The following is a 27,933-nucleotide window of genomic DNA, read 5'->3' on the forward strand; positions in this document are numbered from 1 at the left end:
ATTATTGGTGACCAAAAAACCCACACTGGGTTCGTCAGATTGAACATCAACGTAAGAGGAGTGTCAATGTATGGTGTGGTATCGTAGGACACCACGTCATTGGCCCATAAATCATTGATTGGCGACAGTAGGAACGATTCCTAAGATGTACCTTATCTGGACTGATGGAAGACCTACTCATTCATTTGCATCAAATAATGTGGTATCAACATGTTGGATGCTCTGTGCATAATGCCATGGCGGCACTGCAGGCTCTAAAACAATTCCCACGTCGACAGGCCGGTCTCATTCAAGGATTTCCAGCACTGTAGCCGGACCTCACCCCCACGGACTTTTTTCTCTGAGGACATGTAAAAGATGTGGTGTATCAGTAGGTCCCACGACAATGGCGAACATGAAAGCCCACATTAACGCTGCATGCACTGCAGTGACACCACAAACACTGACAGCTGTGAGTGGATCTGTGATGGGACACACACAGTGCTGTTGCCAAGCAAATGTCGATCTCTCTGAACATGTGTTGCAGCATTTCGGCTGTGAGACATGTGATTGCACACCAGTGTACATTTTGTGTGTTGGGAAGAAGATGTTTGTTTGTTTTGTTGGTACTATTGTACATTTATGTATGTGTTGCATCATCTGTAATGGTTCAATTGTGTCACTGTCATTAAAGATATTAAGTGACATGTCCTGAACATGGCACATACCATTGTGTAATTGATGTTCTACTACATACAGATAGCATGGATCCCTCTGTGAGACCCAGGACAGCCATTTACTTAGCATACTCTGGATGATGGTTTGAGAGATTGCAAGGCATTCTCACTGCTGATACTGTGTTATGCTGCACACTGTTCTTAGTAATGTTGATCTATATTACTTGGTTGCTATATCTGGATACAACCTGACTTGACTCATATGATGAAATGGTTGGCAGTAGTTAACGGTTTTGCTTGTGCGCTCTAATGAAGGAATAGCGGTAACCTTTACCTGCATTCAAAGGAAGAGGGTGCCAATTTAAACGACTGCATTAAAAGCGTATGGCGGCTGAGGGCCGAGGGAGATTTTTTTCATGGAACCTTGGTGAAAACGTTGTGAACTGCCCAACTCCTCGGTCTCATTGTGCACATACGTTGGATGGCGCCGGTCGGTCGGCGGCCACATCCAGGTAGACTGACTAGCGCCAGGGAGTCGCCACTGCTACGAGCAGAGCATTGATGACTGGCAATAAAGCAGAAGATGGGCCCTTGTTAGGCAGGAAGCCGATAAGACAGCTGTGTGCTTCTACGAATTTCAGTGGGACAGGTCAGTGGAACCGAGATGTCCAGACTCTGGTACAAAACATAGTTGTGAAGGCACAAGGCTTTTAATGAATTTATAGCCGTTCTTTGGAAAGTTCGAAATGGACACAACAGGGGAGATAACGATCTCTTTATGGAGGACTGTGGTTCCATCCAGGTCATGCTTTTAGCAAAAGACACGGCATAAACGCGTGAGAAAGAGGCCGCGAAGCTGAATCTTTTTTCCTTTTCTCCCAATTAATTTTTTAAGTCTCTGATTGCTCAAAACTGTGTATGCAGAGCAAGGGACGGTCTCCCAGCTTCGAGTACTGCGCTCCAGCTCGTGATTGGTTTGGGCTAAAGTGGGAGTAGTCTAAGATGTAAATGTGCTAGGCTACCGAGCTGGCGAGGAGAGCTGAGAGAAAGAGAAGAGAACACCCTTGTACTGGCGCTTCGCTAGTAAAGAACTGCAGGTCTTTACCTAAACGGTGAGACTTGTGTCCTTTGCTAGTGTGCCACTTAGAGCCTGTGCCAGACACCATCTGAACCGTCAGAGGTACTGCTTCTAACATCACGCACACAACATGTGATGCATGGGTGTATGTATGTGTTTTGAGTCAGCCGTCTAAACATTTGGCATATTCCATCACGCGTAGTCGTGGCACAGAGTCAAATTGGTTTGGCAGACCAGCAAACGAGTCCACCTGCACGCTGGAATCCACCGAGGTTTCAGAGGCTCATAGGGAAGTACCTGAGTTCCGAATTAGCTGAAAGTGAGACCGCGTACTTACAATTTTTCGAGCGAGCGCCACTGACAACAGATTGCTGCCGTCCATGACTCCAGTCGTCAAGAGCATCGTGGTGTGTCCCCCTGACTACCAGGAGAGTAAGGTATTCGCTGCTACAGCGTAGGGCTCCAATATATGCTTCTCAGCACTCTGTTATTTGGAGCCACATTCTTCTTTATGTAATAGCACAGTATAGATGATTGATAGCCTAGGTTTTGGGCCATACCATGGATTCACATGCATGAAGTCAGGTAAAGAGATTAGTTCTGGTTAGTATTGTGTATTTATCCCCAGCTGATCACTTTGTTCTCCATAGACCGCATATCATTGAAAGTGTTTGTCCAATAAAAAAATGTTTCTTTAGCCGTTTTTTATGTTTTTGTCTTGAGATGTTAAGAATGAATAAATCTATTGTTATTGAGACCACAACTCCTCCCAGCGTTCTGATTAACATTACCTTTCCTCTTTTTATTAAAGTCGTGATTGCAATCGAAAGTAGGAAGCTTGCAAGTTATGTCCATTGTAGTACTGTCGAAAAGTTCAATAAAGCATGTACGAGTAACCCGTGTCCTTGTTTTCACTGTGGATGACTGGACATCAGTGTTTCCTAGGCCACATGCTAACACTGCACATAGCAATCATATGTAAGTACAGCACTTGTCCCATCATGGTACGTCAATCACATCGCAATCACGAGCAATGCACTTGTCACACTTGCATCATGGAAAGTGCAATAGCAATGAATCTCGTTCATTTCACATGTCAACTTTGCATTCCAATTTCTTGGGATGTAATTGACGTATTGCGATGCTAACCAGTGCTGTTCTCATGTTATTGATTGCATATAGAATAATATGGGTTATCCATTTAAAAAATATAAGTTTGTGTTGAAACCAATATTTGCACACGGTTTAGAATGTCTTATAGTATTTACTTTTGTGAGCTCCTGCGATACATTCATACCCATCAAACCATTTGTCAAAATCTATTGTGTTTCCAAAGATATTGGCAGTGAAAATTTTAGGTGGGGCACCCACATATAAAAGCTGTACACATTTTTAATATATATGGTACATAAATGTATGTGTAGTATATAATAGGGAACATTGCTAGCAAAAATCTCAAAAAGTTCTCATCTGATTTACTTCAGATTTTTACATGATAGTCTAATAAACTTTAAGAGATACACACACACACACACACACACACACACACACATACACACACACACACACACACACACACACACACACACTTTACTTCCAGCATTTTTCCCCAACATTTGAGACTTTAATGAAACAAATTGGTTTCATATGTATCGTTCAAAGTATTTTCCATCGCTGGCCACTACTTTTTGGGCGTGTACGAATCCCGCATCGAAAAAATTGTTCATCTATTGAAGCGATCCACGAATCCATCCAATATGTGACTTCACGAGATTGGAAGTGTTCATCAGCCAGGCCATGTGCCATTGCTCTAAACAGGTGATAGTCAGAGGGAGGATTGTCTGGATAATACGTTTCCAAGTACGTTTTGACCTCTTTTGCAATGTGGGGTCGAGCATTGTCATGGCGCAAAATCACTTTATTGTGCCTCTCGCTGTATTGTGGCTGTTTGTCTTTTAAGGCTCTGCTCAAACGTATTAATTGCGTTAGATAACGAGCACCTGTGATTGTTTCACTTGGTTTTAACACCTCATGGTCCCACCAACTGCAGAGTATGATGTTGGAGCCATGAATATTCGGTTGGCCCGTCGACGTGGAAGCATGGCCAGGATATCCCCATGATTTTTTGCGTTTAGGGTTATCGTAATGAACCCATTTTTCGCCCCCAGTCACAATGCGATGCAGAAATCCCTTCCGTTTTTGCCTCTGAAGCAACTGTTCACAAATACACAAATGCCGTTCAATGTCTCTTGGTTTCAGCTCACACAGGACTCATGTTCCTTCTTTCTAAATCATGCCCATAGCCTTGAGACGTTTTGAAATTGCTTACTGTGTCACTTCCACTAATTGTGCCAATTCTTCTTGAGTTGGACGCGAGTCTTCACTCAGCAACGTCTCCCATTCTGCGCCTTCGAAAACATTCTTTCTTCCACCACTACGCCGGTCTGCGACGTTAAAATCACCCTTCTTGAAGTGTTGAAACCACTCACGACACGTTCTTTCACTAATAGCGCCCTTACCACACGTACTTGAGAGCATTCGATGAGACTCAGCTGCTGTTTTCTTCATATTGAAACAAAACAGTAACACCTCCCGCAAATGACGAGAGTTAGGCTCGTAAACTGACATTTTCAATCAAGAACAACTTTATGACGCAAACGCAAATCGACTACTGTTTGAATGAGGTTATGTTGATCGAGGTCCAAGCTAACTCCTGACGACTGCGATCTGTTTCTTTCGACCACTACTTACCCCAGTCGCCACCTATCGGAAAACGGCGGAAACAAAGTTGTACATCTTGTATATATATTAAAATCACAAAAATTGGACAGATATAGGTTGCATTTTTCATTATATATAATTTATAAATACATACAAGCAATATATAAAGGTACACTTTATTAGAAAATTCTCAAAAGGTTTGTGAATCGTGTACTTCAAACATGATACTCTAATAAACACTTGGATGGACTAGGCAACATATTTTTATATTTGAATAGAAAACTACACAAAATATAAGGAGTATATATAGTAGACATCCCGAAATGTTCTGTTGTATTGGCAGAAGAGCCAACACCGTGTTACTAGTGGAGGCCGAAATGCACGCGTTTTAGCTCACGCAGGCTGGCGTGAGGAGGGAAGGACTATACTGACGTGAGGTCTGGAACATGACAAGGAATTAGAATTCAGAAAGCGGAAGCAATTAGTTTGATACTTAGCTTTAATTCATTATTGATGAACGTCGCTCTTGACGCTACATGATTCACAATATTATCTGTTCAGAATAGTAACTGAATATGGCACCTAGCTAGGTCGTAACAAATAACGTAGCTGAAGGCTATGCTAAACTGTCGTCTCGGCAAATGAGAGCGTATGTAGGCAGTGAACCATCGCTAGCAAAGTCGGCTGTTCAACTCACAGAACACCAATATAGTAGAAGTGCAAAGACCACATTATTATACGGAAACACAGAACGACACCAGCGCTACTTGTGGCCTGGCTGTGAACTTCAATACGAAAAAAATATGGCGCGAAAATCTCTTATGTTTATTTCTAAATACGCGAATTAGAGGACAATATTTTTCATTTAATCTTTGAATGCGGGCCACATAGTGCAGTAATAAAGGTTTTTGGATCTTGCAAAGTAATATATAACAGAAATCACAATCGAAAACAAACATTAACTACTCATAGCTGCAGTTTACATTGTGAAAATTTTCGTAAATTACGACGTCACCTTTTGACTGTGAAATTTTTTTGTAAAACTCAATATTGCGATTTTGGCCATGTGGCCATTATCATGTGGAAATAAACGAGCTTTAGCACATGGCAGACAAAAATCATCTGACATTGCATGCATATATAAATGATTTTTACGTATCCACATATCCTAAAGCACATTACGTCCACTCACATGATCGAAAGTGGAATAGTAGGTTACACAAATAAATAACTACACAGCTAATGGATAACCAAGAGGTCATTTACAAAAAAATCTGTGCTACAAACCAAGGATGTACTGTAATGTCTACAAAATCCGATTTATTATTTATTCTGTTGATTGTTATTTATGGATATTCAGTCATCTGAAATTGAACTTCTGCACAGTTCAAATAAATTTATGAAACACACAAAATACTACTTTACAAAACTGAAAAACAAATTGGGAGCAGAGCAGGTAGACGAATGTAGCCAAATTGTTTTTGCCAATGAGACATACAAATAAAATGAACTGCAACACAACATTTTTTTTCTTTTTTCCCCAAAAAGGCTGTTATTTTGGCAACACCCATCATGTTTAAATAATGAAAGAAGACACTGGTACATTTATTTTTAACATTTTTATTTATTTACTTCCTCTTTGAAAACACTGATTGGTACACTACTGAAAATTAACACAAATTCCGCTTGACAGCACTTTATTCATTATACTTTTAGAATCCAATCAGGACATCTAGAAAGTGTTAAGTTATGTGCCTGCTGAATTACCAGATTTTGTCATAACAAGTCAAAGGCATGATTTTGATACAAGAACATTTGTATATGTATAGGGAGCTTACTCTCATTGTACACATAATAAACATAATACAAAGTCTTTTAACATGATTTGAACTTCTTTTTAAGTTGTTGCATACACAATTTCCTCTTGTTTGTAAATTTCTTTTTTTTCACATACTTGTATATTATAAATGGAATACTTGTCTTTAGAAGTCTCTCTTCAATATCATGTTTATTACAAATTGTTGTATGAGACAGAACAAATGTTTTTTTTTAAATTATCATCTAGTTTTGTTGTGTAACCACAGCTGATCATTTAGTGCTCTTAGGAAAATCATGACTCTTTCACTTGCATATTTCAAATGAGAATGCTCCTCACTATTCTCTTTAAATGAGGTAAACAAATGATTTTCAGTCACGACAGAGGAGTAGAGACTGGTATTACATGTTTCACAATCATCTGGTACATCTATGGCTTTTAGTACATAGCCTGCTACATAGGCTAACGATTGTTGATCTTCTACAGACTCGATGATACCATCTGAGTAAGAATAAATTTGCTCAGGTGTATCAGTGTCTTTCATCTCACATTCACTTAAATGTTCACTCCTACCACTAGCTGCCAAAAAGTGACACAAACTGCTCAAGGGAGTGTAATCATCATTTTCACAGTTACTTACACTCATGGCTTTGAAAGGCAAAGTCTTATGATTGACAACACAAGTCTTCAGAGCTTGTACAAACTGAAAACAAGTTGGGTTTGTATTAGCAATACCATGTTGTCTTATACAACAAAAGAAATTTTCTAAAGCATCTTGATTGAACGCCTTTAAATTTAAGTACTTAAAGCCAACCACTTTCAAGGTCTTCCACAAGCAAATAATAGACGGTAATGTAATCTGCCAACCTTTTATGAAGCTAAACATACTAGTTTTGTTTCTTCCCGTTTTTAAATCTATTATTTGCCAGCTGCCTATTTCCCTCAATATGCTATACCACATTTCTAAATGTGGCGAATTTTCTGATAAAGCACACCTAAACTGTTTTCCATCCCTGGGATATTGCTCATTACTTTTGAGTGAATCAAAGAGATTATCTACCTTTTCCACAAACTCAGCTGTGTGTATAGCTTCAGATGGTATTCTGTGAGTAGAAACATATGTTTCAATTGCAGCTGCAACAGTACGGCTCATTTGTGCAGCAGCAACTTTTACCTTCATTTTGACATGGGAATCAGAAAAGTTAAAGTGTTGTGCTTTTAATTTGGGCAAAGTTTTGAACCTTTTTTTATCCAAAAAGAACACTGTACTGATGTACTCAAACTTTGCTGCTTTGTGAGGTTCAAATTGAATTTTATTATCTATCAAAGCATTTCTAATGTTTTTGAGCAGATGTGGTACATCACAAATGGTAACAATTGGTTGATTATTGACAACAAAATGAAATATACTGGGCTTCAACAAATTTGCTTCACACAGTTGCTTAAGGGCCTTTTGGTTTGTTGCATTCTGGTCACATACAGTACAAACCACTTTGAACCCAATATTCTGTAGTTCACTTATGATGTGAACAATGAGTGATTTCAAATGGGTGTAGTGGAAAGTGGTTGCAGTAAAGTAATATGCTACAACTTGTTTCCAAGTTCTGTGAATGCCTTTCAGCATAAAAACCAATGCTTGACTAGCAGCTACAGGTGAACGTCCTAAATGACCCAAGTCCTGATACCCATAGATTAGCTGTTTGTGTGCATCATAGTACATACCATCATCCAGAGACATTTCATCAAAAAGTAGAGCGCAATACTTGTCATTTTCACGCATATTACTTACTTCCCTTGCTTAAAAGTTTAATAAAGCTGGATTAAGTCCTGTATCAAATAGTATGTGGGAAAGCACTCCCTTGAGCAGCCTGACAGATGGAAGGGAGAAGTATGTGGCCAAATAAATAGATAAAGCCTTATAAAGAGATAAAGCAAATGCCTTATCTTGTATAGACCACCGTACTGCTGTGGGCTGAATATTGGCATTTCTTAACTGACTATTAATAAAAGTTTTAGTCACATCATTCAACCCTTCTTCAATTAACTAAAATTTCCTGTTATCATACAACTCTTTTAGAATTTTCAATTTATTCCTCTCATCCTGTAGCTGTTTTTTCAATTTACACACTCTGGAAACTGTAATTCTACGCAATTTATACATTTTGTGTTTTCTTGGAGTTAAATCACGTTTAGAAACGCCAGATCCCATTACACCTGCACTACTTTCAACATCATAAACAGGTGAGGATAAAAAGCTGTACTCACCATCATCTGTGCTCTGTAAAGGGGGACTGCTTCGTTGTATTACTGTAGATTTTGCATTGTGACCTGTCTTGTGCACACTTATATTTGCACCCGATGTGGTGAAACCGCCACAACCACCACCAGTGTAACACAGATGGGTGGGGGGAGGATGATACAACACCAATTCCATGTGCTTTGGTATAACACCAGGATTTAGCCTGTGTCTAGTAAAGTTCACAAAATCTGCTTCATAAAAATGATCCTCACACACATAATAATAACTACAGTTGACACCTTCATCTATATTACAGATCAATTTCCACTTCTTTAAAGTCTCACTTTTTGATGCAGCTGGAAATTTATAGAAATGTTTATTCTTGTGTTTGGAATTTATTTTTACTTAATAACTACTCCTGCATCCAGGAACTTGCACGAGTATTTCAATTTCAATCTCAAACTGGATTCTTCTCTTCCTGTATGATCCATCCTCATGTGTCTGAAATGTTATTCAAACCAAAAATTAGGAACGAGAAAAAAGATCAGGTATGGTTTACATTGATTAATGTTAAAGAAAACTTAATGTGAAATTAATTTCACTATCAAAAATCATATTAGCTTATGTCTAAATGCAGCTATCCTGTACTGAAGTATTGATAACTGCTATCATGGCTTGTAATCTGATGTGTTATTGCTACAAAATAGTGAAAAAACGAAACAAATTCTCATTTCTACATCACTCTATATATAACTGTGTGAGTGTAGTTGCACTATAATCTATATTCAACACTACTTCGTTAAACAGTGCTAAACAGTGCTATCAGGCGGTAGAAACACTGCTTATTGTACCATTTCAGTATATTCCAGCATCTAGATACCATGGTAGATACCAAATTCAACTGTACATTATCAGTAACAGTTACAGCTGTAAATCTGTATTACATTGTGTTGAGCATTAAAGTGCGAGAAGATTTCTACTGCATTGGATATTGCCACAATAATACATGTAAATGTTCAACTGCTTGAAGGACCTGCTTTGTGTGAATTCGAAACAAATGTCTTATGTGAGAACACAACCTTTGTCGATATAACAGCAACAAACACTTTTTACATGGATAGAGTGTTATGTACTGTACAGAATATTTGCTGTCGAAAACGGGAAATAGAACACACTCAAGGCATTACGAATCAATTGTAACACGTCCAATATTTGGTATGTAGTAAACGGCACAATAAATGATACTTATTATGTCACTAAGAGTACTTCATGGCAAAAAGGAAGATGAATCAAAGCCAGAATTATATTCCATTACAGGATTCGGAAAGTTGAATACAAACTATGTCAAAAGCTGCTAGCATGGGATTCTCTATGAAATACAAGGAAATATTAACAGAAATAAGAAATATACTTACCCTTTAAGTAAACTGAGCAACGGAAATTGTATTTCTTTGTAGGAACAAATATACAAGAGTCCACAGAACGTAATGTGATGATACAACCTCGTGTTTTATATGAAACAAAAGTAAAAAAGTAAATACTGAATCATCACACCATCAAATATTACGAATGCATCCAAAAATTAAGCAGAATAATAGCAACATACTTACACTGCAATTTAAACGAAAAATCACGATCATGTTGCTACGATATCAAAACAATTATGGAAGACTACGTCATCCAATAGGAACACGAGACTATAAATTGCTAAACTTGCAGCGCTCCAAGTGGCCTGGGACCAAACCAACGTCGTGTTACCGGAAATCCCTATATGAGTTTCACCCCCCTGGTCCAACTGGGGCGAGTGCTAGGGAGTCTCTCTAGACTAGACCTGCCGCGTGGCGGCGCTCGGTCTGCAATCACTGATAGTGCCGACATGTGGGTCCGACGTATACTAACGGACCGCGGCCGATTTAAAGGCTACCACCTAGCAAGTATGGTGTCTGGTGGTGACACCACATGTTCTGTATCAATTTACACCATATTTTTACATAAAGTGGAAACGATGTTAGCAAAAATCTCGAAAAGTGCTTGACCAATTTACTTCAATTTTTGCACATTGCTCTAATAAATATTCATACTGACACAGGCTAAATATGTTTTAAACAACAATTTCCAGCTTTTCTGTTAAAACTAACTGTAAGGAAGAAAAGCTGTATGTCAAAATGTGCAGTTTTGTTAACATTTTCACAGTCAGTTTTGAGTATGACAGCAGGACATTTAAACTATTACAAAATGGTTTGCGTCAAATATATTCTTTATCCTTGAATATAATTTGAAACAAAAATTGTATATGCAACAATGTGCTGTTTTGCTTTCTTCCTTGCAGTTAGTTTTAACAGAAAATAGGAAAGTAGTTAATATGGCTTATTGGCTTATGATTAGATTACTACTATGGAACCTGGATCATCAAATCATTGTGATCCTAGGCATTCAGAGATTAAAACTAGGCAAAATACTATCATTGATGGTACTATCCTCACAGATCCAGCAACTGGATTTCACATACCAATTACGCCACCCATTTCCCCTTTCCATTATTAGGGAACTGAACTCCCAACCAGAGTTTTGGTGAAATAACAGTAAACAGAACTCAATGTCAGAGAAAGGGTGGAAGAGGAGATAGGCAGAGGGGAAGGAAGAAACGGAAAGAGAGAAAGGTAGGAGGGAATGGAGGGAGATAGGGGAAGGCGGTTATCGACAGAGAGGGGTGGGGAGGTCGGGAGAGGAGGAAATGGACAAAGAGAAGGTTAGGGAAGAGATGGGCAAAAAGAGGGACAGAAGGAGATTAGGACATATATCCAATTCCCAGCCATATTTAACAATTGTCAAGCATTGCCGTTTTCGTTGGGCTGTTATATACTTTTTTTACGTAACTAATAACGTCACAAATGACTATTTTTTCTCCTTCATTAGAGCTGACTTTTTCACTTAAAATGTTATTTAATGATTACTGCTTCACCAGCTTATGTTCTTATTTATATACAGTGTGGTATTAGCTCTGTTCTTTTATTATAAAACTTAAATAATTTTTCGATTTCACCTATCTGACCTCGGTTTTGGAAGAACAGATAAAAGTCGACTAGGAACAACTGCAGTTTGACACGAAAACAAAGCATAATAATAGAATAAATATTAATTAGACACAAAAGCGCAAAATCCACACCTAGGGATTACGTGTGAGCGTGGTGAAAATAGGTTAGCTCCCTTTGTTAGCAAACGATGACAGCGTCAAAACTATCTTCCCGAGAAGCCATTGACTTGACGTAACGTGACATGACTTGATAATCCCTTCGTTGCGTGTGTGAATGCCGTCATTTGAAATCATGTTTGAAATGCATTGTGGAATGCTTTGAAATGACGTGACAGCCAGTGTAAATTGCCCTTACAAAATAATATAAAACATGAAGTATGACGACAGCAAATAAGCAAAGACCTTATTGTAATGTACACGTGTTACTCTATCTCTGAGCAGGAATAATTGAGGACAGGGCACATTAATAACAGTGGAGAGGGGTTCAAAGTGTTTTTGGGGCGTAACTATACGGAGACTTGTAAACAACGGTATGCTGTTACATGCTACGAATAATTTGTATCTGAAGCTTCTTTAGGAACACGGTGTACATACCTTTAGGTTTTTATGTTTATGCCTGTGTTAACGAAAATCTTGTAAGCACAAATAACTGTGTAAAACTGATAGTAAATTAAACGAGACTTTATGATTCCACAGCTGTTGCTTCTTGGGCGAATAACACGATTACTTGTGGTAAAATCATTGAGATGCATCCTTACAGAATACTTGCCATCAAATGTACACAGCATCTAATTTTTAGTGCAGTTGAGATGCAGGGTAGATTGGGGTTAAATAAACCGCAGTGTTAATTGGACTATCACAAAATTAACAATTCAAGAGGGAAAATTGTTTTCGTACTATAAAGTTGTTTGCTTAGGTTGGAAGTACAATTTGAATTTACATGGCTGCTGTAAGTTAGCTGCATTCGCAGATATACATTAAAATGTGTAATTTTTTCCCCATATATAAGAAATGACATTAAAATTTTAATTACCAATAGTATACCATTTTGTTTTTGTGGGTTAAATTGAGTGTTTATTGCTTTATTATACTCTGTGAAATATAAGCTGTACAAGGAACTATTTTCCCATTATTTTGAAGGTTTTTGATAAAGTGAAGGTGGGGCTAATTATGGACCAAAAAATTTGGGTTAAAATGGACCGGTTCAGTTAACACTAGCAAGCTGCTGATGAAAGAATATGATGATCATAGGAACACCTAATGCCCCCAGAATTACTGTATAAGACATTGCAGTCTTGTAGGGGTAGCATATTCTTTGGCTTCTACTGTGTCCAATATCTTGAAAGGCTTTAGCGTTAGTGATATTGAACCTTCCAGTTAAAACATACTTACTGAAAAAGATTTTTTTTATCATATGCAACGGACACCTCTACAATTTCAGTAAGAAACAGCCAGTGACTCACTGGCAGCAGATATTAACAAACCTGCAGATGGCAGTGTGGAGAATATTAGGCATCAGATGAGATCTGCAAACAATAATTACACATCTTGTGTAAATGTGACTACATTCCCCTTCTTCACCATTTCAACATTTTCATCACCACTTGTGCACAAGTCAGTATTGGAGGAAATCAATGTAGTGGACATTATCAGCATCTTGAGAGTTGCTGTTGCTCTCTTTCAGTATTTGGCATTTGACTGAAGGGTTTATTTCATTGAATGTATGCTTTTTTAACTGCTTTGATATTCTGTCTTTTGCTACTGCACCTAACTGTTGTTTGACTGGTGTACTGGTAAAGACAGGTGCTAGGAAAACAGCAAGACGTAGAAAGAAACGAAAATCAACTGTCCTTACCAGTACACCTGTCAAACAACAGTTAGATGCAGTAGCAAAAGACAGAAGATCAAAGCAGTTACCAAAAAAGCACACATCCAATCAAATTCTTCGGTCAAATGGAAGAGAGTGACAGCAACTCTCAAGGTGGTGGTGATGTCCACTACATTGATTTCTCTGATACTGACTTGTTAACAAGTAGTGTTCAAAACGTTAAAACATTGAAGGAGGAGACTTTACTGTCATGAAAGTAGAAGGGAAAACTGTCAAGAGTGGTCGCTAATATTTTCTAAGTCTTTAGTCATTTAAATGTACTATGTGGGGGTCGACAGAAGCGTCCGATCCAACACGTCGGCTTTGACCCGTGACGTAAGGGTGTTGTCGTGTGTGACGTCATGACGGCGCGGAGTTTAGTTTGAGTGTGGCAGTCTCCAGTTCTGTTTTATCTTGTTTTATTTACTTTTCTGATCTGTTCGTTCTATCCCGTGAGATTTTTTTTTTTTTTAAAAGACAAAAAACACTAATCAGCTACTGAAGCATCTTTATCTTCTATGGGTTGCAGGGGTTACGACCCCTGGGGAGGTGGGTGGGTATTCATGCATGGCTGTCTTCACTTACATGTTGTAGCTATACAAGGCGTCTAAATTTGTTTATATTTAGTTTGCCACCCACCCAAAACACCCCATTTCCCGCGCTTGTCCCGTTAGTGTCATTAGGCTTCTTGTGGAAAGTGTGTGTGTGTGTGTGTGTGTGTGTGTGTGTGTGTGTGTGTGTGTGTGTGTGTGTGTGTGTGTGTTTTTGTTTCCGTCATATTTGTGACGTCATGGGTCAAAGCAGACGGGTGGGATCGGACGCTTCCGTATTTCCCTATGTGGGTGTGAACTAAAATGTTTTACTACAGTTGTTTCTGCTACAAAATTTGACACTTACCAGTCATTGCAATTTAGGTTATCTTTATTTGATAAGCTGCTGCAGTTATCACATTTTGACATCACTATGAAACTGTTACTTATAGAATTTAGGTTCATATTTAATAAATAGAAAGTGAAGTTTCGTTTTGCAGTCAGATCCTGTAACTCCACTTCTCATCATTTTCCCACATTTTCTACTGAAGTTTTCATTAGAAAATCCAGTACTGTGAGGCTTTTACCCACTTTCTGTTTCTGTGCTTCAAATTGTAATGTTTGTATCTTCAGGAACGTATTTCAGCCAACAGTACTGCGATGGTATCTATAGTGTCCTTTTCTTGTTTCTAATTTAAATGTTGGACAAGTCTATGTATAAATTCACAAAGGGAAGTGGTTGTCAGAAATTCTTACATGTAGTTGCTATCAGCGACCAGCTACACTACATCTACCAGTACTTGAAATGCAATGGTACTTTCACCTGTGGACATTTTGTGTTTTTCTACTAGAAAGGGCAGGTTAGCAGTTGTTAGCATCTCACTTAGATAATGAATTGACATAATTTAGTTCCCAGTATGATTGTCAGAGAGGAATCACAGGCAGTGTTTAAACAGAATGTAAATTGCGCTCTGGAGAAGTATGTGCTGAGTAAGTGGATTAAGGAGCAAAAAGACCCACCATATTTAACAACGGAATTCGGAAAATGCCGAGGAAGCAAAAACTGTTGCACCCTGTTTAAAAGAAAATGTGCAACTGACAACAGGCAAAAGTTAGCTGAGATTCGTACATCTGTAAAAAGATCTATGTGTGAAGCATACAACCACCACAACCATAATACTCTAGCGTAAGATTTGGTTAAGAAGATTCTGGTCCTATGTAAAATTGTAAAGCAGTTCTAAGGCTTCTATCCAGTCACTTGTTGACCAGTCTGGAGTGGAGGTTGAAAATAGCAAAAGGAAATTCGAAGTTTTAAATTTCTGTTGAAAAAATCGTTCACACAGGAGAATTGTACAAACATGATACAGATCAGGATGGTAGTGACACTTATTCGCCCCGGTTCCTAGTTTGTACGAAAGCTGATGGGGAGTCTTTCGTGTCAATGAAGCCTCAATTCTTTGTAGAGCATTTAGAGGACAAGTTTGGGGAGGTGGAGGTCTTGTCCAAAATGCGCTCTGGGTAAGTATTGATAAAAAATGGCATCCTCTGCCCAGTCACAAAGGTTACTTGGTTGTGACAAGTTGGGGGATGTTTCAATTACCATCACACCCCATAAGAGTTTAAATATGGTCCAGGGTATTATTTTTCATAGGGACCTTCTTTTGCAGTCTGATGACGAGCTGTGCGCCAGTTTAGAGCGTAAGATGTTCATTTCATCCGGCGCGTTCATTGAGGTCTGAAGGATAAGAAGATTGCTACTGGTGCCTTCATCTTGCACTTTGAGGGTGATACACTACCGGAGAAGGTCAAGGTGATGGTCTACCGCTGTGATGTCAAGCCCTATATCCCTCCCCTGATGCAGTGCTGTAAATGCTGCAAGTTCGGTCATAGGTCTTCCCACTGTACTTCCAGCCTCACATGTCGAGATTGCGGATGCCCACTTCATGTGCCCCGCCTCCCATCTGTGTCAACTGCGGAGAGCTTCATTCACCTTGCTCACCTGACTGCAGGATCTTACAGAAAGAGCGGAAACTCGTGGAATATAAGACCCTGGACCGACGGACCTATACTGAGGCTAAGAGGAAATATGAACAACTCCATCCTGTGCAAATAACTTCCTCATATGTCGCCGCTACGACAACCGTGATAGCCCCATCAGTTCAGCGAATTCCAGTGGGCTCACTGAGCCGTACAACTCCACATGCCCCCTTGCCCATGGGGGGCACTACCCACCCTGTTGCTCCTGCGCCACCTACCTTGGGGGCAACATCCCCCCACCCATCGGGGATGTCTGTCCCCACTTCTAAGCCGGAGAAGTGTCCAACTTCTTTGGCTCCTCTCACTAGTATGGGGTCCCTTGGGTCCCTCCCTTCCTGGGTTTCCACAAATGGGAAGGATGATGCCTAGCAGTGGCGTAAGAGGCCACAAGCAGCTGGTCGTAGGGCTTCGCAATCCTCCTCCGTCCTGGAGAATGAATCAGTGAAGCCCTCTCAGCCAGTGAAACCCAAAGAGCAGTGAGACAAGTCCAAAAAGAAGACCTCTAAGACGAAGTAACTTGTGGTGGCACCCACCCCACTGCAACCTAGAAGCTGTGTGTCCGAGGGCAAGGTAGAGATTCTGACGTCCGTTGAGGACCTAGATCTCGTCAGACTCTCAGACACAATGGATGTCACTCACACAGGTACTCAATTGGTGGTAGCAGGTGACCCAGTGGTGTAATCTGTCTCCTCGGTCCCTTCACGCCCTTCTCGGCCATGGACAGTGTCATCCTCTAGTGGAACTGTAGCAGTTTTTTCCACCATCTTGCTGAGCTCTGACAACTTCTCAGCCTTCACCCTTTCCTCTGCATTGCTCTTCAGGAAACTTGGTTTCCGGCGATGCAAACCCCCGCCCTTCATGGCTATCGGGGTTATTATAAGAACCAGGCAGCTTATGAGAGGGTATCTGGTGGCGTCTGCATTTATGTCCTTCACTCCCTTTACAGTGAGTCTGTCCCTCTACAAACACCTTTAGAGTGTTTGGGTGTGGACGCCTCAGGCTGTTACTGTCTGCAGTCTCTATCTTCCACTGGATGGTGATGTCCTACAGCATGTCCTGGCTGTGCTGACAGCCCAATTGCCGCCACCTTTTCTGTTACTGGGCGACTTCAATGCCCATAACCCTCTGTGGGGTGGATCAGTGACAACAGGCCGAGGCAGCGTCATTGAGCGAGTGTTGAGACAGCTCGACATCGTACAATGCTCTGTTCAGTGAGTGGGAATTCCAAAGTGCCCTAGCCGCTTGCCCCGATAAGACTCCCGGGCTAGATCGCATTCACTGTCAGATGCTCAAACACCTCTCCGTGGGCTGCCACCGATGCCTCATAGACCTTTTCAACCGTATCCAGGGTTGAGGATGAGTTCCCGTCACAATGGCGGGAAAGCGTCGTAATCCCCATGTTGAAACCTGGCAAGAACCCACTGTAGGTGGAGAACAACCGCCCCATTAGCCTCACCAATGTTCTTTGCAAGTTGCAAGTGGACCCCGGTCATGTAGGCATCCCATCACCCAACAAACTTCGGGCTATCAAGGAGACTACTGGTGCGTGGCGCTCCTCCTTACGGGTCTCTCGCAAGGACTCTGTTGTCCTCTGCCGGCTGTGCATTGGCCACGGCTGGATAACACACAGCTATTTACTGCGTCGTGAGGACCCACCTTTATGTCGCTGTGGATCAGCTTTGATAGTGGTTCACATCTTTTGGACTGCCCGATTTTAACTCCACTCAGGCAGATGTTTCCACTGCCTGATATGCTTCCTGCACTTTTATCAGCTAATGTTGCGATGGCAGATTTAGTTTTGAGTTTTATTCGTGCAGGGGGTTTTTATTGCTTGATCTAAGTGTTTGTTCTTTTTTTTAACTGAGTCTGACCTTTGGCCTACGATTTTAGATTGGGGTTTTTAGTGCGTTTCTTGGTGGTTGGCTTTCCTTTTTTGTTTCTGTGGTTGGCCAACCACAGAGACACTCGGTGTGATTTTAATTCCTTTCTTCTGGTCTTTATCTGTGTCATCTCTTGTCCTGTGTCATCTCTTGTCATCTCCATTGTTTGTTTTTATTCTTTGTGAGTGTTTCAAGTTCGTGGAAAAAGGGACCAATGGCCCTAGTAGTCTGGTCCCTTCAATCCCACAAACCAACCAACCAACCAGCTACACAACTGGTTGGCTGGAGAGGACAGAAGGAGCACTCCCATGAAGACTTCGCACATCCCTCCAGCCAAACAACGCCAGAGTCTTCCTCTAACCGGAAAGGCTTGAAGAAGTCCACCGAAGGAAAACCGTCTTTCCCTTTGCTGACTCGAAGATTCTCTTTGATGGCGTTGCCACATGATACCTTTGTCCAGCTGGCCTCTGTACGCACCCCGAACCGTTTCTCAGCAATAGACTCACAGACCGACAGCACAGGTGATCCGATATTTCTGTGGACCCCATGGAGCAGGATCCTCCTGAGTCTGTTCGCTGTAGTAGTGACTCTCCGCAGGCTGTCACTAGGCATCTGCTGAGGTGACTCCTCTTCATCTCTTCATCATCATGACTCTCCTCTAATGGAACGTTCGCAGCCTTCTCTCCCACAAAGAGGATTTACAGCTGCTTTTAGCATTGCAGTGTCCCTTTGTATTGTGCCTTCAGGAAATGAATTGCACCCTCACGACCTCTTTGAGCTTTCACATTTCTTGCCGGTTTGTTTTGACCTTCCCCCCTGAGGTCAGCATTCCATCTCATAAGTGCGTCATGCTGCTCAAACAAGATGACATTCATAGACAACTCCTCTCCCCGATTAAACATCTTCAAGATGTTGCAGTTCACTATTTCCTTCCCCACCTGCCTTTTTCCATCTGTATCATTTATGTCCCTCTGTCTTTCGATGTCACCAGGGCAGACTTCCTTCAGGTTATTAGGCAGCTACCTCCCCCATTTCTGTTACTTGGTGACTTTAATGTGCATCATCCCCTTTGGGGTTCTCCCAGAACCTGTCTCAGAGGTGCCCTCTTGGCTGATCTTCTTAATCAACCCAGCCTCTTCTGCCTTAACGCTGGAGCAGCCACTTAGCTTCCCGACTCTTCGCACACCTATTCCCATTTGCACCTACCTTCTGCACTGCCCAGCTTGCCCATTCTTTCTGACGCCTACTTGAGCGGCCATTTCCCATGTGCTATCTGTTTGCTGACTCCTACCCCACCTTACTGCTGAGAACATTCCATTCCTTGCACTTACTCTTTACCATGCTATGTCCCAGTCCCTTGGTGCAATGCAATTAGTGCAAGGAGACATGCTTTCCGCATTTTGAACCATCATCCTACAATGGCAAACTGCATTCATTATAAACAGATGCATGCAAAGTGATGTCGCGTTCTTCGGGATAGCAAAATAGCTAGCTGGATTTCTTTCACTAGTTCTTTTAAAGATACAGGGTACTTTTGTGGCTCAATATTATGTAAAAATCAACACCTATTTCTTTCAGGCACTGTTTATAATGTATGTGTTTTATAGATTTTTTGTTGATATCGGGTAATGCAGCACACTTTCTGAACAAATTAGAAGTATTTTGAATATTTTTGAACCTTCTTAAGCTTATTAAAAAAATTGTAAAGAAATTGATGCACTTTTTTCCCAAATTACTTCCTCAAATTGAGGTACCATTTAATCCAATTTTATACATTTTAAGGAGACCAAATATTTACCAGATATGCTTGACGTGATGGCTGAGATACTAGATCTATTTAATTCTACCAATTTTGTATATCATAAGGATAAAAAATATCATATCTTACATTTTAATTTTTATAATGTTTTTCCTAATAAAAATGTTTTTTTTCCATAATTTAGTTGATTATGCAATAAAGCTTAAGTCTCTACATAAGTATAGACTATTGAAGCTACAGAAAAAAAATTAGAGCAATGCTTTATAAGCTTCAGGAAATATTTGTACCTGAATTCTGAAAAATACAACTTGTGGGAAATTGCGAATAAAGATATGACTCCAATTAAACTGTGCCTCGGAACATTCCTGAAGCACAGTCTTCATCCTACAGTATTTCTTCATCTTCAAGCTTCCTGTTGGCATTTCTTTCAGCACTGCTTACTTCTTTGATAACTTAGAGCAAGCCTTTCAGCTTCATGCTCCCGCTGTCTTCCACATGCAAGCAATTGATCTTCCATATTAGAGCCACATTTTAAGCCTAAATTTCTCAGTACTTCCAACCTTCCTATCACACCATCATTGGAACACATCACTGCATCTAGTACACCAACTTTTAATGTATTTAGTCCTGCAAAAACATTCTTGGGTAATCTTTCCCATATGCAATGGTTGAAACTTTCATTTGAATTCTGAGTGCCCCCATGAAGACATTTACTAAGCAAAACAGGGTCACTCAGCTCTAAAAAATTGGTTTTAATTAATTCATAACAGGCTCACGAACAGAATGCTTATGATGGTATATTTGACCACTTTCTTTTGCTTTTTGTAACCACATCAAGAATCTGCTCCTTTAGGACAAAGTGTGTGAACAGGGTGGTCACCTGTGGACAACTTATGAAAGTAGGTGGTCCATACAGCTTTTCTCATTGCTGTAGCATCATTCAGAGGTGCAGTTCGTCTAATGGCCAGTCCATAATAACTCTGAAAAAGGTCTATTTCAGTTTCTGTCAATCTGCCTTGTCCAGACAGATTTTCCATCAGATAGCAACTTTCCTTTCATTTATCTTCATAGCTTCCTAAGTGTAGCACCCATCCTCTTTTGCACATGTCCACAACACTCCAGTTTTGTTACCAAGATATCACCATAAAATTGGACTCGTTAATTTTATTGAAAGCTTTAGTTCCTCATCGCCTAGGTACTTCGTATATCTAATGTTATAAACAGGCACTGACCTCTGAAATATTTTTGGAGTTCCATCACACTCCATACCTCCACTGTAACCATCATAGTTCTTAGGACACTGATGTTCAATATGTCATTCAGTGTTACTATGGCAGTTATGGCAGTACTTAGATAAGCACTCAACATAACTACTTTTCCATTCTCCAGAGAAATAGCGCTTACAACACCATTCAAGGAATGATGTCCTCAATGTTGCCATGTTCCATCAAGTGCAACAGCAATGTCCCTGGTTCCACTAATATTTACAGCTTTTTCTACTGCATGTTTCATAGGTGCTTTAGACACAACTGTCAAGGCACCTAATAGTATTTTTATGTACTTGCTGAACCTACTGGGAGGAGGAGGAAGGTCTATCAATCCACAAAACGTTTGAGCAGTCTTTTTTTTCCTTTACCTATTGCACGCATTGCATACACTATACTTCAAATTCACATCATATGTCACATCACATGAATTACGCACAATGTTTGAAGTCATTTTTGAGGTAGATTTATTGCAGGATCTACACAGATCTAATTTTGACACTGAACCGTTCCTGCTTTGTTGTTCAGCTATTTCCAGACAGCCTACACCATCACATTGTTTACATTTCACCACTTCCTTTGTCAAAGAAGATAAGATGCCCACATCAACAACAAAAAATCCACTACAAACAGCGTCATTGTTAACACAAAAATTTGAATCACCAGGAGGCGTGCCATGTGGGAATTTCTTCCCTGAAGAACTGATACATAGGTTACTTTCAACAGTGTGGCTTGCTTTGTTTGTGAAGTGGTTACCACGGAATTCCCTTTTATTAGATTTCTCGATGCATGGCATAGTTCGTATTTATTGCACACTAAAGGATATTTACTTCCACAAATATATGTAGCGCTTGGGCAACAAACATTCAGTAACACGTGAACAAACTGCTTCAGTGAAACAAAAGTAAATACGAGGGCCGTTCAGAAAGTAACCTCCGGTTGATTTAAAAAAATACACCAAGTTAAATTAAAATATTTTAATATATACATCTTACAACTACATCTTTGCACTATTTTTCTACATAGTCTCCATAGCGATTGAGGCACTTATCGTATCTCTTCACAAGCTTTGAAATTCCTTCTGCATAAAAATCACCCGCTTGTGCCTGGAGCCAGCCTGTGACCGCATCTTTGAGCTCTTCGTCATCATCAAACCGCTGTGACCCGAGCTATTTCTTCAAATGCATGAAGAGGTGACAATCACTTGGCGCCAGGTCTGGGCTGTAAGGTGGATGGTTGATAACGTCCCACTTGAAGGGCTCAAGAAGGGCCTTTGTTCTGCAAGCAGAGTGAGGACGGGCGTTATCGTGCAAAAAAACGATACCGGAAGTCAGCATACCACGGCGTTTGTTCTGTATAGCCCGTCGTAACTTTTTTATTGTTTCACAGTACACGTCTTGATTAATGGTCGTACCACGTTCCATGAATTCAACCAACAACACCCCTTTGGCATCCCAAAACACCGTTGCCATCAGTTTTCTGGCAGAAAAATCTTGCGAGGCTTTTCTTGGTTTGGTAGGCGAATTTGAATGTGCCCACATCTTTGATTGTTCTTTTGTCTCAGGGGTCACGTACTTAATCCAGGTTTCGTCACCGGTCACGATTCTGTTTAACAATGGTTCTCCTTCGTCCTCATAACGTGACAGAAAGTCTAATGCAGAGGCCATTCTTTGAGTTTTGTGGTGGTCGGTAAGAATTTTGGGCACCCATCGTGCACAGAACTTACGGTAACCCAATCTTGCTGTCACTATCTCGTACAAGAGAGTCTTAGAAATCTGTGGAAAACCAGTAGACAACTCCGACATTGAGAAACGTCGATTTTCACGAACTTTTGCATCAACTGTCTGAACGAGTTCGTCAGTCACCAATGATGGTCTACCACTCCTCTCTTCATCATGAACGTTTTCTTGTCCACTTTTAAATAAACGTACCCATTCATGGACAACTCCTTCACTCATAACTCTTGGTCCGTACACGGCACAAAGCTCACGATGAATAGCTGCTGCAGAATATCCTTTGGCTGTAAAAAAACCTTATGACAGCACGCACTTCACATTTGGCAGGGTTTTCTATTGCAGCACACATTTCAAACTGCCACAAAAACTAAACTAGCGCAGGTACGACGTTCACTCGACCACGGCTTGATGCCGACTGACCTGTTGAGTGCGTGAACGCACAGATGGCGTCGCTACTCCCCCCACAACCCGCACTGTGACCAATCGGAGGTTACTTTCTGAACCGCCCTCGTACTAGCGAAGATTATCATTTACAAACACTAGAAACCTTCACTGTTACCAAAATATACACTATATCGTGTGTATAATTGTTGGAAACAAGAAGTTCACAGTTCTTTTCAAAATAATACTGGTTTCTGTAACAGAAATATAGGGGACATGGTGGCATACATGACCCAAATTTTAAAATTTGATGTATATAGGTCATTTTTCATGTGAAACCTTGTAATGTATGTTTCAATGTAATCAGCAGAGACTATAGAATTTATATTAGTCATAAAAAGTACCCTGTATCCTTAACAGTTCCACACCTTCCTCTGTCATGTGGGCCAACTTCAGATGGCTCTCTGGTACCAAGATCCATTCGTCAATTTCCGGCCTGACAGTAGAAGACTATGTTATCGTGGACCCTATTGCTATCTCCAGCACCTTGGGCTGCCATTTTTTCGGAATGCCTTCCTGCATCAGAAACAAGCGGGGGAGGCTCGGGCGATACCCTTCTCTTCTCAGAAATGTGAGTGCTACAATGCCGTCTTCACTATGAGGGAGCTTGATCATGCTCTCAGTTCATCCCAATCCTCTGTCCCAGGGCTATCCGTTGTCCACATTCGGATGTTGCAGCATCTTTCTCTTGCGGGCAAGTACTTTCTGCTTAACATGTACAACCACATCTGGGCAGAGGGCACATTACCTGGACTTTGGCATGAAGCCACCATCATACCCATACCGAAGCCCACTAAGGACAAAAACCTTCCTTCTAGCTACCACCCTGTCTCTCTCAACAGCTTCATTTGCAAGGTGATGGAACGTATGATTCATGCCCGGCTGGTATGGTGGCTCGAGTTTCACAATTTTCTAACGACTGCACAGTGTGGATTTCAAGCACGGTATTCTGCAGTTGACCATCGCGTTACTTTGTCCACTCATATTATGAATGATTTTCTGTGGAAATCCCAGACTGTGGCTGTGTGTTTCGATTTGGGGAAGTCGTATGACACCTGCTGGTGAACTGGTATCCTCCATACTCTTTACACATGGGGCTTCCAGGGCTGCCTGCCTGCCCTGTTTCCTTCAGGAATTTTAAAAAGACTGAGTTTTCAAGGTGCATGTGGGTTCTGTCTTGTCAGACACCTTTATCCGGGAAAATGGTGTGCCTCAGGGTTTCGTCCTGAGCGTCATCCTCTTTGCTATTGCCATTAACCCTATAACGGCCTGTCTCCCGCCGGGCAGCTCCGGCTCCCTTTTTGTTGACAATTTTGCCATACATTGCAGTTCTCCACAGACCTATCTCACTGAGCGGCATCTTCAGTGATGTCATGACTGTCTTAACTACTGGAGCATTGACAATGGCTTTCGTTTTTCCGCTGACAAAACTGTCCGTATGACTTTCTGGCAGTGCAAATGGTTTCTCCCACCATCTTTACATCTTGGGCCTGTTGCCCTTCCATTTGTTGAAACGACAAAATTCCTGGGGCTCATGGCTGAAAGGAAACTCTTGGTCCTCTCATGTTTCTTAAGTGTCAGCCCGCTGTATACAGTTCCTCAATGTTACTTCCTGGGGTGCCGATCGAACCACCCTGCTCCGTTTGTACCGGTCTCTTGTCCGTTCGAAACTTGACTATGGGTGCTTTGTTTACGCGTCTGCACGTTCGTCCCTCTCATGCCGTCTCAACACAATTTGTCATTGTGGCATCCATTTGGTCACTGGCACCTTTTACACTAGCCCGGTTGAGAGTCTGTATGCTGAAGCTGCTGAACTACCTTTATCCTACCGCTGTGACTTTCTCCTCAGCAGGTATGCATGCCGTTTGTCTGCCATGCATGGGCACCCATCCTGTACCTCCTTCAATGATTCCTTTGACCACCAGTATGGGGTGCGTCCCTCTTCTCTGTCGCCTCCAGGAGTCTGCTTTCGGCACTTGCTATGGCAGATTAACTTCACACTACCTGCAACTTTCCCGGTGGGTGTGAACCATTCATGACCTTGGCTTTGTGAAGGGGCCCATGTTAAACTTGGCCTTCATTCACTTCCTAAGGACACTACTCCAGCCTTGCTTTATTACCTTCAGTTTCACGACCTTTGCATAGAACTTTGCACTAGTACCTCTGTGTACACTGATGGTGCTTGGACTGACCATGGGGTCGGCTGTGCCTTTGTTATTGGCGCCTGTGTCTTTCAATATAGGCTTCCAGCACACTGGTCAGTATTTACAGCTGAGCTCTTCACCCTGTATCAGGCCATGGAGTACATCCGGTGATATAGACTTTTCAATTGTGCCCCCTCCTCACTCAGCACCCTTCAGTCTGTGTGTGCTGTACACCTCCCACCCCTTAGTGCAATGGTCCCAGGAAAACTGTCACTTGGTCACTCTTTGGTGGAGCCACCGTGATGTTTGTGTGGGTTCCTGGTCATTCAGTCTGCCGGAAAACAAGGTTGCTGACACTGCTGCCAAGGCTGCAGTCCTCGTACGTCAGCCCACTAGTTCCTATATTTCCTCCGATGATCTCTGAGTTGTCATCTGTCAGGAGGTGGTGTCCCTTTGGCATTGCCAATAGTCCTCCCTTCACGGGAATAAGCTCCGGCTTATTGAGCCTCTCCCAGTGGCTGGGACGACTTCCTCATGGCCCTCCTGCCAGGAGGAGGAGGTCATTTTAACTAGGCTGTGTATTGGGCACTGCTTTTTTAGCCATCGCCATTTAATAAGTGGCACTACCCCACCACTTTGTACTCATTGCACCCAAGTTTTAACTGCCCGCCACTTCTTGAAGAAATGCCCTTTCTTTAACCGTTTACATTCCCACTTGGGTCTGCCGTCTGAGTTATAGACTCCTTTAGCAAATGACGTGCAGACTTTTGACTGCGTTTTACTTTTTATCTGCCAAAGCAATATGGCGAAGGCCATTTAATTTTTAGTTTTGGACCTTTGTTTCTGTAGGGTGTCTTTTTAGCCTTTTCTCCACGTCCCAGTTTTTAGATGTCTTCTTTTATGTCAATTGGGACTGATGTATAGTCGTTTTTTAACTCGTCTCTGTCTTCGTGTTCTATAGTTTTGACTTGGGTGCATATGACCCCAGTTGTTTTTGTGCCCTAAAGCAAAGCGAAGTCACCCGCTACACAACTGGGAGCCCGGAAAGGACAGAAGGAATACTTCCTCGAAGACTTCTTATCTTCCTCCAGCCAACACACCTGAGTCTTCCTCTGCCAACTGGAAAGGCTCAGAGAGATCAAACAACCACAAATGGTCATTTCCTTCACCGATTCTGAGATCCTCTTTGGCAGTGTTGCCACGTGATACCTTCACCCGGTCGACCACCGTATCACCGGTGCGCATCTCCAACAATTTTTCTGCCATGGACTCTGCAGACTGACAAAAGGAGAATGCTAACACCTCTGTAGATCTCATGGAGCAGGATCCTCCAGCCTCTGCGCCCTGTAGTAGTGAGTTTTTGATCGCCAGAATGGGGCACATCCCTCTTCTGTTATCTCCTGGAGTTCACTTTTGGCCATTGCTCCGGCAGTTTAACTTTGTGCTACCTGTCTCTTTCCTGATAGGTGTGAACCCTTCACCACTTTGGCTTTGTGGCGGCCCTTGTTCACCTTGGCCTTCATTTGCTTCCTAAGGACATTTCTCTGTCTTCGCTCTATCACTGTAAGTTTCATGACCTTTGCATGGAACTTCATGGTAGTACCATTTTGTACACTGGTGGGTCTTGGACTGACCACAATATTGAGTGCCTTCGTCATTGGCACTGACATTTTTCGGTATCGGCTTCCAGAACACTGCTCGGTATGTACAGCTGAGCTCTTCAACCTGTTTCAGGTTACGCGGTATATCTGGAGACACAGCCTATTCAATTGCGTCATCTGTTCTGACTTTCCCTGTGCACATCAGAGCCTCTGTGTACTCTACACCATTCATCTGTTAGTGCAATGGATCCAGGAAAGCTGTCACTTGCTCACTCTTGATGGTGTCACTGTGATGTTTATGTGGTTTCCTGGCCACATCAGTCTGACGGGAAATGAGGCCTCTGATGCTGCTGTGAAGGCTGTAGTCCTCATACCTTGGCCCGCTAGTTCTTCCATTCCCTCCAATGATCTCTGTGTTGTCTGTCTGCAGGTGGTATCACCTTTGGTCTTTGCTTCATGGGAACAAGCTCCGGGGAATTAAGCCCCTCTCAGCAGCTTGGACAACCTCCTCTCGGCCCTCTTGCCGTGAGATCATTTTAACTTGGTTGCATATTGGTCACTGTCTTTTTAGCCATCACCTTTAAGTGGTGCTCCCACACCACTTTGTGCTCATTGCCCTCAATCTTTGATGGTTTCCCATTTCTTGATGGAATGCCCTTTTTTTAACCACTTAAGTTCTCATTTATGTTTGCTGTCTGAGTTATTGGCCGTTTGAGTGAATGGTGCACGGGCTGTCAAACACATTTAGCTTTTTATCTGTCATGGCAATAAGGTGAAGGACATTTAATCATTAGTTCAGGACCTCTGTTTCTCTATGGCGTATTTTATGGACTTACTTCAAGTTCCTGTTTTGTAGCTGCTTTTCCTTCCATTGATTGGGCTTTGTGTGTAGTCAGTTTAAACTCCTTTTTTTTTCTTTATGTTGTATGGTTTTGACAGGGACACGTATGACGCTAGTTGTTTTTGTGCCCCAAAAAATCAAATCAGGTTTCATCTGAAAACGTCTAAATTCTCCACTGCTCTTTAGTCCAGTGTACATGCAGTCTGGCCCATGCCAGCCTCATTTTGCTCATTGCAGCAGTTAAAAATGGCTTTGTTTTGGCATCTCTAGTTCTTATTCCCATTGCAC

At 41.6% G+C, this 27,933-nt stretch overlaps 1 protein-coding gene across 1 annotated transcript in view; it reads left to right on the forward strand.

The window, feature by feature from the left end:
• The first annotated feature begins 11,925 nt into the window (after positions 1 to 11,925).
• The window catches only part of LOC124612343 (LITAF domain-containing protein), a 59,718-nt gene continuing 43,710 nt past the window's right edge, over positions 11,926 to 27,933 (forward strand). The window contains exon 1 of the mRNA XM_047140497.1: positions 11,926 to 12,074. The gene's annotated coding sequence lies outside the window, so the exon portion shown is untranslated. The remainder of the gene's footprint in view (positions 12,075 to 27,933) is intronic.

This window comes from Schistocerca americana, chromosome 4, assembly GCF_021461395.2.
Source record: "Schistocerca americana isolate TAMUIC-IGC-003095 chromosome 4, iqSchAmer2.1, whole genome shotgun sequence".
Taxonomy (NCBI): Eukaryota; Metazoa; Arthropoda; class Insecta; order Orthoptera; family Acrididae; genus Schistocerca; species Schistocerca americana.